This window comes from Phyllobates terribilis, unplaced genomic scaffold (genome assembly GCF_046119375.1).
Source record: "Phyllobates terribilis strain yellow unplaced genomic scaffold, ASM4611937v1 Scaffold_4__5_contigs__length_816908805, whole genome shotgun sequence".
Taxonomy (NCBI): Eukaryota; Metazoa; Chordata; class Amphibia; order Anura; family Dendrobatidae; genus Phyllobates; species Phyllobates terribilis.
In genome coordinates this window covers 642,120,401-642,137,060 of record NW_027362764.1, presented here as the reverse complement: position 1 = coordinate 642,137,060, position 16,660 = coordinate 642,120,401, and the positions used below count along the sequence as shown (strand labels likewise).

The window sequence follows — 16,660 nt, the reverse complement described above, 5'->3', positions numbered from 1 at the left end:
TTGCGTTTTTACAGCATTTTTCTGCACTGCTCTCTTGGCAGTAAAGAAGCTGCTTAAAATAAAAGCAGGTTTTGCTGCGTTTTTTGCTGTGCTTTGTCTCTTGTGCATGCTGATACAGGTTAGTGCCTGTTGTTACTGAGTTTTCTGCAGCAAAACCGAATATCTGCGCTTTCTGTTGCGTTTCTCCTGCAAAAACGCTGAAAGAAGTGATATGCCGCCGTTTTCAAAAACCAAGCAGTTTTCCAATTCAGTACTGGCACTTTGCTGGTACTGTAAGGGTATGTGCCCACGATGCGTCCAAGCCTGCGGCTTCCGCTCATATGCAAATGAGCGGCGACCTTTTTTTTTTTTTTTTTCACATGTGGACTATCCTTATAGAGGTTAGGTCTATGGGGAAAGCCCGCATGCAGACACGCAAGAAAAATTGACATGCTACAGTCTGGAAAGACGCACCACATGTCAGTTTCCACAGGTGTGCTGCAGATGCATAGTGCACATGGGATTTCTACAAATCCCATCCACTATGCTGTAACATCTGGCCGCTGCGGGTTTGATGCTGCATAAGTCCGCAGTGTCAAACCCGCAGCGACTCCGGATCGTCTGCACACAGCCTCAAACACAGCAAAAACTCAAGTGTCATAAGATCAAGCTGCTGTAGCAGCTCCGAAATGGTTTGCCACGGATGGACAGTGTCAGAGTGTGACATTTATGCCCCATTGACAATCAGCGATAGCCACTACCCAGTTGTCAATTTATTCACTCATTAGCATATTGGACAACACAACTAGCAGTACCAATTAAGTGGCTAGAGAGAAAGAAAAAGAAAGAAAGAAGGCAAGCAAGCAGGAAGTGTGACACTCGTGTGCATTTTTTCTTAATGTTTTAAATCACCATTTTCGACATACCGAGTTTTTTTGTTGAAAATGGTAGAGGATAGGAGGAGAACCTCTGTTGTATGATAAGAAGGGACATTGTGCCTTACAATGTGGCTGTATACAGGACACTTAAAGGTGTATTTTCATTTCTAATCTCCTATCCCGATATGTAGTAGGTGTAATAATATTAGCAAATACCTCCAATGAGAAATGTAGTATAGTTCTGATAAGCTATATCTCTTACCCCATGTGCAGGGCATTGCAGTAGCTTAGGTATCCATGGTTACGACCACTCATATAGTGACAGTTAGCTGTTAGTGGTCGTAGCAATGGATACCTAAGCTACTGTAATGCCCTGCACATGGGGTAAGCGATATAGCTTATCAGAAGAACTACGATATACTGTATTTATCATTGGTGGTATTTGATAATATTATTACACTTACTACATTTTGGGATAGGATTTTGGAAAAAGGGATACCTCTTTAATTCAATTGTTGTAGCGGCCAAACTTTTTTATTATGCGATCTACTTTTAGTGGATTATTATAAATTAGGAGACTGTAGAAGGGTATATACAGGTTGCATGGAAAATCCTACTGTAATGCTTTTTCCCCAGCTCTTCTATAATAGTGATTGTGGGCACGGTGTGACTATTCTGTTCCCCCGCACTGCTTTGTGCTGCACCATGTCAGCCGTCAGGAAGTGTGTGACACCCACAGCAGCTAATATCACTGGCCGAGAGTCACGAGTCCCTATAAGAATGGCCAATGAGCACGTCTCTGCAGCGGGGGGTCGTGGACAAGCACTGAAACATGAGGACGCAGTTTCCTCACTTCTGCTCTGAAGCCTTGTGACATAATATCTACACAATTTGGCCATCACTGCTGTAGCTTCCAACTATTTTCCTCTCCAAGACTCTCCATAGCGTTTTATGAAAATAGCGGTAATTAACTATTACATGGCTACCAAAAAAAATCCTATATATTGTGCTATTTAGCTGACAGCTCTTGTATACTGGGGCTCCCTGCCACACAGTCTCCGGCTATTCTGCAGTCTGGGGCTCTCATCTGTTCACATTTGCCAGATGCGACCTAATTTTGTGTATGTACCATAGGATTGCAGCGATATATAAGTGCAGATATGTAAAGCGCACACATTTAGTTCCTAACACATGTGCATGTCAGCATTGTTCCAGGGCTCATGTGAAAATGGAGTGTAGCCCTTGTTGGCGGGCTGTGATTGACAGAGCCCATTACCCGGAGCGGGAGAGGCTCATTCACACGCCCCTGCACTTTCTCACCACACACTTTGTTCTCTGCCTTTAGAAATGTGGCGTGCTGGAAGATTTGAATGCAAGTGAGCGAGCCATTCACCTGCTGAATATTGTAATGAGTCCCCCTGCCAGGGGCCCACACTTTATTTGCACACTAAGGGGAAAATAGGCATCCTGAAATGGCACCCCTACCCACCCCCCCAAAAAAATAAAGTACTATTAATTCTATCATTAACGTTTAAGTTTCCTTGGATGAAAATTCTGCCACAACGGACTGGTCGCAGGGATGAGAATTTAGCAAATTCCACTTGATGCAGATTTTTAAATTCGTAGTATGTAACGTATATGTAGTGTGTGTACTGGTACACATACACTATATATACATTACATACTGTGAAAATATATATATAATTTTTTTTCTTTTTTGCAAGCATTTCATAAAGGTTTTTCCCTTTTAATATGGATGTAAAAATCAGCCATCAAATTCTGTTTTTTGTAGATTTTGCTGCTAAAATCGACGGTAGGTTCAGATAATTGTGTAAAATGAAGCAAAACTCCCAATATCCTCACCATCACAGGTATCCTGGCTGTCGCTTCCCCGGTCTCCCTCTGGCTGTCGGTAACACATTATCACCGGAGCCAGCTGTAGATGTAAGATGGGTATGTGTTACACTATTCGCTTTCAGAATCCGTGACAAAATTTGGTGTGGATTTGTCACCCTGAATTACCCTAAGGATTTTTGTTAATTTGCTGTGGATTTTTTTAGGGCTTATTCACCCATCGTATTTTTGCTCCAAGTGCTGTCTATGAATAAAACGGACCGCACTTGGACCAATGCTATTCAATGGGGCAGTGCAGGTGAGCTTTTTTTTTTCCCACTGACCAAACCTGCATGTGAAAAGAATTGCAGCATTCACTAAGTACTAATTTCTTCCATAAATCTGCTGAGACTCACCCATTCAAGTCTATGGGTGCACAAAAAAATAACGGATCCCACGTTATTGCTTTTGACTTTTACGGATACATTGCAATTCTGTAACATAGGAAACGGTAAATGGTTACTAGCTGCTGCTGTAAAAAAAGGATTGCACATGGATGACAAGTGAGGAAAAAGTCATCCCATTTTTTTTGGATGAAACGCTGACCTTTTTTTGTTTTTCACACTCGTGTGAACCTTCCCTTAGACTGCCTTAGCACAATGAGATTTTGTTGAGTTTTTGACGCTGCAGAATTTCTGCACTATTATTTTAATTAAGTTCTTTAATTGCGTTATGTGTGTGTGTGTGTGTTGTATTTTTCACTCTGGTTTTTGACTTTTGTTGGTGTGTCATGTTTTTAATAAAGTTGCCTTGTTTTTGATGCTTCCTGGTATTTGGCTTTAATAAAACTTTGATATACTTAGGTGCTAATTACATGCTTTTTTGATGCGTTTTTTCTTAAAATGCATGTGTGTTTTTTACCTGCGGATTGTCTGATCCTAATACAGGTCTATGGGGAACAGAGCCTTAAAGTGATATTTAAGCAATTGCGGTAATGCTGCTTAGTATGTCATTCCCAACTTATCTACAGGAGTCTGGAAATCAGGGCGTAATTGCAATCTCTCTGTACAGAGGCTCAGGCTGCTCGGACCATACACCATGACGCACCAATGAACGTATAGTGCACTGGACTGTACATCGTGGGTGTGAGGTTTCACCACTCACATCTTGTTCTGTACAACCCACCTGAGACGGTTTTCCATTGACTCTCTGCAATATTTATAGATAATGCATTATCCATTAGAGAAAGCAGCGGCAACGAGTGCAGTGTCCACCCAGACCCCTCTGCACGCTCCCACTGGGCAAACGGGGAGACCTCTGCTCTGATCAGAAGACAGAGCTGCTTTCCTGGACTAAAAGCGAATCGGAGGAGAATAGGGAATTACTTGTGTGTTTTAACTCCACAGAATAGTCATTTTTGTGACCTCTTTCAATAATAATGAATATTTTGTGTGTGTGTAAAAGGGTTTTTTCCTTTGTAAAAATAAAGTTATCTAACGCTGTAATTTTGTTAATCATTATTTACATTTTTTCACCACTTTGAAAATGTATTTCCCTCCAGATGAATAAAACTTGTTCGCAGTACTTGCTCACAGCCGTGGTGGATTAATGTTGCTTAATTTTTGCTAATGGGGTGTGCTATCAAGTTCTTAAATAGTTGAAATTGCAAAGTGCTTGTAAAAATAAGCAACTTTACATTTGACCTCTTATTAAAAATCTTCTCCATTCTCTGAAACGGAGAGATTTTTTATTCTTATAGTGTACAGCTCCTTGCCTAAGTTGCCGGCCACGCTGAGACTGCAGGGTTACCAAGGTAAGGAGCATGTGCGACTTATTGGCGCTCTACGCCGCTTTGCAGCTGGCTGGATTTTTGTATCTGACCGGCCTCGATTCTTCTGGATTGCTGGATCCGACTGGCCTCGATTCTTCTGGATTGCTGGATCCGACTGGCCTCGGTTCTTCTGGATTGCTGGATCCGACTGGCCTCGGTTCTTCTGGATTGCTGGATCCAGGCCGGCCTCGGTTCTTCTGGATTGCTGGATCCAGGCCGGCCTCGGTTCTTCTGGATTGCTGGATCCAGGCCGGCCTCGGTTCTTCTGGATTGCTGGATCCAGGCCGGCCTCGGTTCTTCTGGATTGCTGGATCCAGGCCGGCCTCGGTTCTTCTGGATTGCTGGATCCAGGCCGGCCTCGGTTCTTCTGGATTGCTGGATCCAGGCCGGCCTCGGTTCTTCTGGATTGCTGGATCCAGGCCGGCCTCGGTTCTTCTGGATTGCTGGATCCAGGCCGGCCTCGGTTCTTCTGGATTGCTGGATCCAGGCCGGCCTCGGTTCTTCTGGATTGCTGGATCCAGGCCGGCCTCGGTTCTTCTGGATTGCTGGATCCAGGCCGGCCTCGGTTCTTCTGGATTGCTGGATCCAGGCCGGCCTCGGTTCTTCTGGATTGCTGGATCCAGGCCGGCCTCGGTTCTTCTGGATTGCTGGATCCAGGCCGGCCTCGGTTCTTCTGGATTGCTGGATCCAGGCCGGCCTCGGTTCTTCTGGATTGCTGGATCCAGGCCGGCCTCGGTTCTTCTGGATTGCTGGATCCAGGCCGGCCTCGGTTCTTCTGGATTGCTGGATCCAGGCCGGCCTCGGTTCTTCTGGATTGCTGGATCCAGGCCGGCCTCGGTTCTTCTGGATTGCTGGATCCAGGCCGGCCTCGGTTCTTCTGGATTGCTGGATCCAGGCCGGCCTCGGTTCTTCTGGATTGCTGGATCCAGGCCGGCCTCGGTTCTTCTGGATTGCTGGATCCAGGCCGGCCTCGGTTCTTCTGGATTGCTGGATCCAGGCCGGCCTCGGTTCTTCTGGATTGCTGGATCCAGGCCGGCCTCGGTTCTTCTTTGCTTCTCCCATGCTGCAGAAGAAAAGCTGTCTCTGCTAGATGCATGGGAGAACTCTCAGATTGGACCAACAGTGTGACCATGCCACCGGCCCAAAATATCAGACTTTAGAAGTACAATGGCCCCTTACAAAGCAGGAAGCCCGGGACAGGGAACGATGCACTCCTGAAGGAAAGGTGACTAGAACCTTTTAAAGCAATACCTGACCTGTCAGCCAAAACCATAATAAAAAAAAGATTTCTGCCCTCATCCCCAACTGCTCCTGAGGAACATACTATTCTAATTTCTCCCAATTCTGATACTCTGTAACATGCCATCTACTTAAATTGAGTTAGTAGTTCATCTTCAATATTCTGCCAGCACTATCTGAGCTGTAACGTCTTTTCCAGCTTTCCTCTGAAATACTGCCATTATTCAGTATCTGGCTTGTCCTGAACTGAAATCCCTGTCCTGAACTAAAGATCCCAGCAGTTCTTTATAACCTATGATTGCCCGATTTTCTTTCTTGTCGTCTTTCTTGTGCACAACAAGCAGAACACCAGAAACCCCTTCAAAAGGGAGTAAAAGGCCAAAAACGACAGCACACAATTCGTCACTATACTATATGTGCTCGGCTTACACACACTGATCCCATATTAAAGTATGTGATAGAAGCCAATGATAGCAAAGCAAATAACAGACTTCTGCTATGTAAGTAATAATCAAACAACCACCACGGCTTCCACAATACTCACTACAACTGGAGAAACACTTTTTAAAATGTTGAAGACGCCTTCCAAAGGGGGAGTACGCAGCAGATATTTTCATGCGGAAAACCCAAGAATTCGCATTCGCACGTTGCGGAGAAAACGCGCAGTGTGAATTGAGCAGCGCTGCAGATGTGAAGTCTACGGCACGTCAATATGTTCTGCAGAAGACAATAAGAGGGTGAAATGTGCAGAAAATCCACGCACACACAATAGTGAGTCCATGCGGTATACGCTTATCACCGCACGCCTATACAATGGCATTAAGGTATGTTCACACGCAGCTTTTTGTCTGCGTATTTTAGGCAGTGTATTTTGTGTGTAAGGCTATGTTCACACCTTTCGTTTTTGCGGTGTTTTTTTCCGCAGGCAAAACCTGCTCTCTTGGCAGTAAAAAAAAGCAGGTTTTTGCTGCATTTTTATCATCTCTTGTCCATACTGATAACGTTTAGAGCCCCCCCAAAAAAAAGATGCAACTTCCTTAAGATTTTGGCACCAAAAACACAGCAAAACCTGATACCTGCATTTTTTTTTGCAGCATTATTGCACTATCCATTGCTTTCTATGGGTGGAAAAAATGCTGAAAGTGACATGAGCAGTTTTCCCAAATCAGTCAGTAAAAAAAAAAAAACAAAAAAAAAAACCACAATGTGTGTGCATGAGATTTCTTAAATTTCATAGCTTTTGCTGGTGCTGTAAAATGCAGCTTAAAATTAGAAATAAAAAATGCAGCAAAAAAGCAACACGTGAACACAGCCTAAAAATAAAATATGCAACATTTTACACTACCGGCATAAATCAATGAGATTTTCTGAAATCTCATGCACACCATTTTTGATTTCCGGGTGTATTTTTTTTACATTTGTGCCAAGAAGCCGCATGTTCCCTCTTTCAGTGTTTCTTGCAGAGATTTTCACCAGTACAAAACACCATAAAAAAATTGCACACTGTGCAGGGTGTTCTTCCTGTCGCCTCTCGTTTTTGCTGCAGAAAAAAAAAACAGCAAATATGCACTATGTGAACATACCCCAAGGCTACGTTCCCATGAGCTTTTGACACAGAATTTCTGCATCTAATGTAAGTCTATGGGAAAATACGCGCAGAAAACTCAAAATGCAGCATCAAAAACACACCAAAAGCTCATCGTGGGAACATAGCCTTACACGCAGGGGAATCCTTAAAAGTGTGAACAGGGGTTTTGCCAAAAATGCAACTTATCGCCTATCCACAGTAAGGTAATAGGGGTCCCCATTTAGGAGATGCCCACCGATTATGAGAATCAATTGAATGAAGTGCTGGATAAGACGGCTAGAGATCACTCATCTTCTGCAGTACTGTGCACTGTGAATGAAGCGGCACCAAGCGCGCCCACCGCTTTATGCAAACACAGGACCCCATTGTCAATCTATGGATCGGTGATAAACTGCGATTGTAGAAGCTGACGACATGTAACCTGAAGCACAATCCTTGTGAGAACGCTGGAAAGGGCAGGATAATGAGGCGTACACGGCAGCAGATGTTACCATAATGGAGGGATGAGACAGGTGTGAATTGCACTGCACATGGGAATACGACCCCGCACCAGCCTCATGTCTACAGCACAATGCGTGCACAGCTCTACTAGATGGCATACGCAGGATTATAATTTATATTACGATTATTTATATTTAGAAGACACAAGGTCACACACATTATAGACCGCTTCATGTAGATGAGGTAGTTGCAAATAATACTAAACGATATTGCCACCTTAGACATCCATGGCAAATCCTGAAAATGTCCGATAGAGGCAAGTCCCATCTCTAACTATACAGGTAACCAGGATGCTGTTAACGGGGTATTCCAGCTCTCCTACAACGAGGCTGGTGACGTCACATCTATTAGCTGCCGCACCGGCGGGTGTCCTGCACCTGTTCTTCAGCTGCAACACATCACTGACTTCTCTTTTGTCTTTAAGTATTTATTGCCTTTTTCTTGCACCAAGTTCTTCAAAACGGCGCACACTGGTTGATCAATTTTGTGAGTAATCAAATACTCTTTTTTTTTTTTTTTTTTTTCCCCCTTTAACTTTTTAGCGCCTGTTTATTAAGAAAAAAAAAACTGCATGATCCTTTAAAATGTTGCACTTTAAATCTTGAACAGCACAGAAATAAAAATCACACAGATTTTGTACTCCAGTATGGGACTGGAGTACAATTACATCAAAATTTTTGTGAAAGCTTGAAAAGATGCAAAAAATAGAACAATGATCGACTGTCAGCTCAGCAGCGTGATGTGATGGTGCCGCGCAGCAGCTACAGGGAGAATATAACTGCATTTTCTCCCTGTAGTTGATGCTCTAATAAAGGGAGTCAGGCATGACTTAAATGCTTTTTACCTGCAGATTAACCCTATATCTGCAGGTAAAAAAAATAAAAAAATTTAGGTGACAGGTTCCCTTTAAAGATGACTGGTCAACTCTCCTGACTTATCAAGTTTCAATAAGTGTACTATCCAATGAATAAAAATTCTGGGGCATCTTTTTAATAACCCCGCATTGTGTATTTTCTCAGTTATTCCTCCTGGAAATAAGAATGAAAAAATAGACAATTGAGTGTTGCTATTCTGCATGGAAATAAAACAATGTTCTGTATGACAGGAAGAAGATTGTAAAGTACTGATTCTGGAGCATCTGTTCTTAGAGCTCTGCGCTGATCCCTGTTCCCCAGTTGTTCCTCCTGGAAATGTAGGTGTCTGTATACAGCCTGGCACTGTCAGCTCTGATTGGACAGCTGTCAATTTATCCATATATTTCTAGGAGGAATAACAGAGGAATGGCATAACGTAGACTTATAAAAAACAGTGCTGGCACATCTTTTCTTACGTCATGAGAAATACAAGTATTTAAGACAGATATGTCAGGTGATTTGACAGATCCCCTTAAAAAAAAAAAAAAAAATCACAAATTTAAAGTCCAATTGAAAGAAAGCGTGTTTATGGACTTAACAGAACGGCATCAATATTGTACTAAATAAAGGCCTTGCTGGGATGTCTATATAGGCCACGAAGGGATCTCTGCCTCTGCCACTAGTTGCCTTAACTAAAGTAATGCTTTTCATAAAAGATTCATTGGGTGCGAGGCGATAAGGCGTCCAGCCATCAGTATCACTGGCCGCACTGCTGCAGCTCCTGGATCTGGCAGCACAATGTACAGAGCAAAGGCAGAAAATCACAGGCCGCTCTCCACACAGACTGGCTGTAAACATTAGGCCCAGCACAGAATCACGCTGTATACACAGTGATTGTGCGTGTAACCTGATCTCCTGCACGCTCAGCCAGGCCTGGGCGAGAGTCACACTGCAGCCTCATCTACTGTCAGAGTGGCCCTAGCCCATCATTATACTGCACCTGGGGCCACCAGCGTCATGTGGACCCCCCTCAACATAGCAAACACAAGATATTAAAGCCCAGGAGAGACTCAGGATGGCAAAAATTAGCATGAAAAACAATAGCCATGTAGCAAAAAAGCCATTTTTACTTTATACCCAACTGTACTGAATCCTGATGGGCAGCCAATGATTTCCTGAATTGGTAACACAGTCTATTCATTACACAATGCTGGAGTATACCAAGCTACACATGGAAGAATTCTGCCTCAATTTTCACCAAAACACCGGCATACATGCCTTGTACAAAATTCAGCATGAGTTTTAAACACTTGATTCACCTCATTAGAAGCTTCTGAAAAGTGTCTGGGAAAAAAAAATGCGTTGACATGTAAAAGCCTTAAAAAAAAAAGACAAAAATTGCACCAAAATGTGGTTTCAAATATTAATCTAAAAAGGTGGCACAAAAAAAAAGAAAAATGTCTAACAAGTCTAATAAAATGAACAGTGATATTGACTTTAAAATAACAGGTTAATCTGCAGCACGCGTCCTGCAATACACCCTACGATCTGCTGCCGACACTGATGATTTTTACACCTGCTTAAAGGGACTGTCAGCAAAGAATGACTGTTCAAACCAAGCACAGGCACTCAATGCTTCATGACAGGCCCAAACATTTAAATGCACCTTCCCACCTATCTCCAACCTTCTCTGGCTCTATGAAATCAGAACTGTCAATCAAAGAAGAGGGGGGTAGAGATAGAGGGAAAACAAGCAGGTGGTCAGGTGCACTTAAATGTTTGGCCACACCACGGTGCACCGAGCGCCTGTGCTTGGGCTGACCTGACGAACGCCCTTTAAAAACTTCTCACACTCCAGGAAAGAGCATTTACTTGTTCTTCTAGAGCAGCGTTTTCCAAACTCCAGTCGTCACAGCCCCCTGGGAACTGGGAACAAGCGTTTGTAAAAATGCTGGTTCCCTGATTATTAGCTCGTCTAACTGGGCCATTGGACTGCTCTAAGAGAAGGTTAAATTGTTTAGTATCCTGCCAAGAACTAGAGAAAAGTAGGATTTTATGTGCACTGGCTACCTGACCTCCTACAAAACAAACATTTCTTTAGCCCCCCAATAGTTTTCCCTTATGACGGCCGGTATATGCTGGTGCCATTCTACGGCTGGTTTGTGTTATGTAAGGAAACAACAAGCAACTAGAGAACACAAGCGCTAGAAAAGTACAAACTGTTTTCAACTACAAAATAAGAAATGCTGGAACACACATACCGGAGAGATGACTGACTGACAAACAAAAGGAAAAACAAGCTCCAAATACCTACAGCCATTTGCTGTTTGTACATTTGACATGTAAGGTATGTATTATTTTGCACAGATTTCTGTAATTCCCTAACTAAACTGAACATCCACAGACGTCAAAGTAAGGTCTTCCATCAATGATTGCTGGGCTTCGCTAGAAGGGTATGTTCACATACGGCGTCTTTGCAGGGAGGGTTTCTGCACCAAAAACCAAAAGGGATGGCAGGAAAAACAGTTTACAGTGTACCTTTTTTTACAGCATTATTACTTACATTTTCACCCATTCATTTTAATGGGTGAAAAGGGCTGCAAAAATGCTGAAATAGACATCCTGCGTCTGTGCAAAAAAACAACAGGGCTCAAAATAAACGCTGAGAAAAAAAAATGCATAGTGTGCATGAGACTGCAGAAACGCCTTAAGACATGTCTACAGAGGTCTTATCTCATGTAGATTTTCTGCAGCAGCAAAATTTGCACCAAATTGTGTAGATATAACAGACAGATCTCATAGCAAAGAAAGAAATCCATGGTGAAAACCCACAGCATAAACCAACACGCTGGGAATGACACATCTGCAGCGTCCATCAATTGCGGCGATATTCTTGTACTGTAACACACAATAGATTTTCCAACAAGAATATCAGCGGCGTATCACATACCCTGGTACTTTCAGACTAATTTTTCAGTGCTGATTTTGCTCCGGTTTTATAGTGCATCATAATTGACAACAAAATAGGCTTGTTACTTGGTGATTTGTCGAGGACTTCACGCATATTTCATCCAAAAAGTTGCAAAAGGTGAAAACCCGTAGGGAAAATCCACAGTAGTAATCGACATATGAAAAATCCGCACCGCAGGTCAATTTCCTCTGCAGATTTTTCCCACAACATATGGTTGAGATAGCTCTGCTCTGAGGGACGGCGGCAGGGTTCCCCTAAGTGCAAAGAGCCCAAGACACTGCACATGAAGGGGTCGCCTCCTGAAGGGCATTGCATCCTAAATGACCATTACCTCGGGGATATGTTTATACAGCTCTCCCCGTCCCCTATATTGCAATGTCAGCAGTTTTAAGGGGTCAAAACCGCTGACAGAGCCCCTTAAACTGCGCTCACATCTGAATTTTCATGTTCGGAGTAGAGATAACGTTAGAACTCAGCAAGTCCTTATAGTCAGGAGGGAGTACCAGCCAACTTCTTTCTTCTTTTTTTTGGGTTAATTGAGCTGTTGAGTTGAAATCCCTCTCAGATAAAAGTTTAGCAAGCAATGCGGCAGCATAATTGGAAAAGAATTACAGCAGTTTCTCACAAATATGAAGAAGTCTTGCAGGTAATAACATTTCTTCTCTTGTCCTATACTATGTAGAGTGCTGCACAAACCGTTCCTCCCCGCTGGTCTGTGGCGGCCCAGGGACCGACCACCACTGTTCAAGGTGTGAGAATCCATAAGATGTCATAGCTGCAGAACAATATGGAGAAGCCCACATAACCATGCAATCTGCTACCCAATGTCTCCGGCCCAGTGTGACACTATTCAATGCAAACTTATAGTGGATCACTCTGGATACTGAAAAAACACATTTTCCTGTCCAGTCCTATAAGACATAGTCCAAAAATTGTCTGCATCAGTTATGTGACGTAACCAAAAGATGGCACGGTGGCATCGAGGCTCAGAATTCCTGCCTTGAAGCCCTTGGGGCTCGAATCCAAACAAGTCCAACAGGGAGCACATGTATATTCTTTTAGCCACTGAGTCAGTTTCCTCTGGGTACTCCACGTGCTTACACCCCCCAAAAAAATACTGATAAGTCCATTGGCTTCCTATGAAAATTGCCTGTAAGGAGGGGGGTTTATAAAATTATGAGGGGTCAGGGACTGATGTTAATGGTGACAGCTTCTGTACAGTGCTGCAGAATATGTTGGCGCTATCTCAGCAACATTAATAAATAAAAAGTTGTGACATCACTCAACCACTGAGGAAGTAAATATTGAAACATACAAAACTGTAACAAGCGTTGCCCCCATCGCTGCTCACGGACAGCAGGACCTTTGCTATCAAAATATTTCATACTCAGAAATAGAGAACGACCACAAATACCAGGGGACGAGGATTTCCAAAAACTGCCGCAAAAACACAAAAACTGCAGGATGTGCTGGGTGAGAGGTCGGACTACTGGAATATCTGTACATACAATCAGTTTTCTGCATGCGGCCAAACACTTGTACCTGATCGCTGACGCTGCAGGTGATACAGAAAATGTGATCCATGTACGACGCTACAGACCATGATAGCGCAATACAAAGCCCACATCACACAACACAAGCTAGGTTTCCGCACAGGGAATGGCCGCTGGCTCAGGCTGTGTACTGTCACTAGGCTGCTGACAGCACCGAGGCCTGGCTTATTTAATACACACATACAACGGTTATGTTCTGCTGGAGAAGTCACTATCAAACTTAGGTACCCACTCAGCAACCCCTGCAAAAAACTGCCCCCTCCCCCAAACACATTCCTATATTCTCTGCCACTGGGCAAGGGGCACACAGAAACAGAGACCAGCGCCAGGAGAACCAGCTACAGCAGGGAAACAGAAAAAGCAAGAGCAATACAATGAGTGTGTACAAGGCACAGTGTAACGACACAGGAGCCGTCACACATCAGACCGGGCCATCTAGCAGCTCACACATCACAAGGTCGCACTGTGACTTCACAGCAAATGGGAATGTGGTCGCACTGAGATACACAACGTCATGTAGCCGAGTCACAACAGCTGCGAAGAACATGAACCTGCTGGACTTGTGGCTCCAGATGGTAAGAGACATTTCCAGCACAGCGATCAATGGCAGGCGATCGTGGCTGCGACTCACCAGCAACACGTCAGGAAAATCGCACGCGGCTCGCAGCCAAATCGTATCCCTGAATAGTCGGGTGACCACAGCAAGTGACAGAGGAACTTCTGCAAACTCTTCTGTCGCACTTCAAGATGACGCGACCAACATAGAACAGTGCTGCCAAAAAGTCAGGTTCCTGCACTGGTGACATCTCAGGAGCACTGGCACACTGACCACAGCCACACAAAGGTCCACAGCCTGACAAGGATGCCACGACTGCAACCACTGTGGTGACAGTCACACAACATAGACGTCTATGGGAATCAGCCACACGACATCTGCACAAGATCTATGGAGGGAAGAACGATACCGAGGAGAATCGTGTGGTGCATACAACCACAGCAGTCACAGCCGCCAGCACTGCACTGCCAGGGACACACAACTCTGCACAGCCAGCACTGCACCGCTAGTGACGGACACACACACACACACACACACACACGTACAACTCCGCACAGCACCGCCAGGGGGACACACACATACACGTACAACTCCGCACAGCACCGCCAGGGGGACACACACACACACACGTACAACTCCGCACAGCACCGCCAGGGGGACACACACACACACACGTACAACTCCGCACAGCACCGCCAGTGACGGACACACACACACACGTACAACTCCGCACAGCACCGCCAGTGACGGACACACACACACACGTACAACTCCGCACAGCACCGCCAGTGACGGACACACACACACACGTACAACTCCGCACAGCACCGCCAGTGACGGACACACACACACACGTACAACTCCGCACAGCACCGCCAGTGACGGACACACACACACACACGTACAACTCCGCACAGCACCGCCAGTGACGGACACACACACACACGTACAACTCCGCACAGCACCGCCAGTGACGGACACACACACACACGTACAACTCCGCACAGCACCGCCAGTGACGGACACACACACACACACACGTACAACTCCGCACAGCACCGCCAGTGACGGACACACACACACACACACGTACAACTCCGCACAGCACCGCCAGTGACGGACACACACACACGTACAACTCCGCACAGCACCGCCAGTGACGGACACACACACACGTACAACTCCGCACAGCACCGCCAGTGACGGACACACACACACGTACAACTCCGCACAGCACCGCCAGTGACGGACACACACACACGTACAACTCCGCACAGCACCGCCAGTGACGGACACACACACACGTACAACTCCGCACAGCACCGCCAGGGGGACACATACACACGTACAACTCCGCACAGCACCGCCAGTGACGGACACACACACGTACAACTCTGCACACCAGCACTGCACCGCCAGTTACACACACAACTCTGCACCGCCAGTTACACACACAACTCTGCACCGCCAGTTACACACACAACTCTGCACCGCCAGTTACACACACAACTCTGCACACCAGCACTGCACCGCCAGTTACACACACAACTCTGCACACCAGCACTGCACCGCCAGTTACACACACAACTCTGCACACCAGCACTGCACCGCCAGTTACACACACAACTCTGCACACCAGCACTGCACCGCCAGTTACACACGCAACTCTGCACACCAGCACTGCACCGCCAGTTACACACGCAACTCTGCACACCAGCACTGCACCGCCAGTTACACACGCAACTCTGCACACCAGCACTGCACCGCCAGTTACACACGCAACTCTGCACACCAGCACTGCACCGCCAGTTACACACGCAACTCTGCACACCAGCACTGCACCGCCAGTTACACGCACAACTCTGCACACCAGCACTGCACCGCCAGTTACACAGAACTCCGCACAGCCGCCGCCCCTCCATGTGCCCTGTGGCCGGAGCCGCCGTCGTCCTGTCCCCTCACCCCGGGCCGCGCTTCCTCACACGCCGCCGCCGTCTTACCGCTTACTGCTCAGTGGGCAATGCCGGCCGCCAAGGTTCCCGGGGGCAGAGCAGATCCACAGCCGCCATATTCCCTCATCCAGCAGGGTAGTCAGGCTTGTTTATCCCGGGATCCTCCTCCTACCAACCGAGCCACCCTCCGAGCGCCGGATCCCCTCCTCCACCTCCTGGGAGGGCGGCGCCTCCTCCTCCGCCTCCTGGCAGCAGCACAGCCATGTCCTCCGCCTCTAGCAGCGCCGAGTGCGCGGTGTCCGGAGCTGCCTCTGCTCCTGTGTGCTATCAGCATGGGGACACTGGGGCAAAGCGGCGCTGCAGCAGGTGCAGTAATGTATCTACACCATGGCCTGTATCTGCAGACTATGCAGCATGAAGTCCACGCTGGGTAGAGGCTTGTGCCCTGAGCCAGGTGGGGGCTCTTGGTGGTAATAGTGTGTGGCATGGGGCCATATTGGGGGGGAGGAGGAGAGTTTTCCTCTAGAATCGCTTACTTTGGTGCAACTATGGGAACGATTAGTCCGATGTAGGATGGAGTATAGCGCCATCAGCGGCGTGGTATGGGTGGTCAGTGCCAGCTCATGTATAGCACCCTTTTAATTTCTACTCTCCTAATCTGGGACCTAGAGCTCATGTCCCCTGCACAAGCACAGGAGGCGAAACGCAGTGACGTAGTTGTGCCGCCTGGACATACACCACCCAGCGGCCTTCAGGATGGTCAGCTGTGCGGCTAATGGCCACCTACTCTGGTAACGCCAATATAGTTCAAACTGGCACTCGCCGGAAGATTTGGGGAATTGACAAGAAGTCCGGGCATGCGCCAGCAATTCCAGTCCCATCGAAAAATGTGTCCCTAAGAACTTTGTGCCCAGGAAAACGGCTC

General features: G+C 46.1%; 1 protein-coding gene across 5 annotated transcripts in view; it reads right to left on the bottom strand.

Annotated features, from left to right (window-relative positions):
• Window positions 1-15,986, bottom strand: part of NCOA2 (nuclear receptor coactivator 2) — a 161,817-nt gene extending 145,831 nt beyond the window's left edge. For 3 of the 5 annotated variants that reach the window (XM_073679407.1, XM_073679412.1, XM_073679408.1), the window contains exon 1: window positions 15,784-15,986. The gene's annotated coding sequence lies outside the window, so the exon portion shown is untranslated. The remainder of the gene's footprint in view (window positions 1-15,783) is intronic. The other 2 variants (XM_073679413.1, XM_073679415.1) reach the window with 1 other exon arrangement.
• Between the last annotated feature and the right edge of the window lie 674 nt (window positions 15,987-16,660).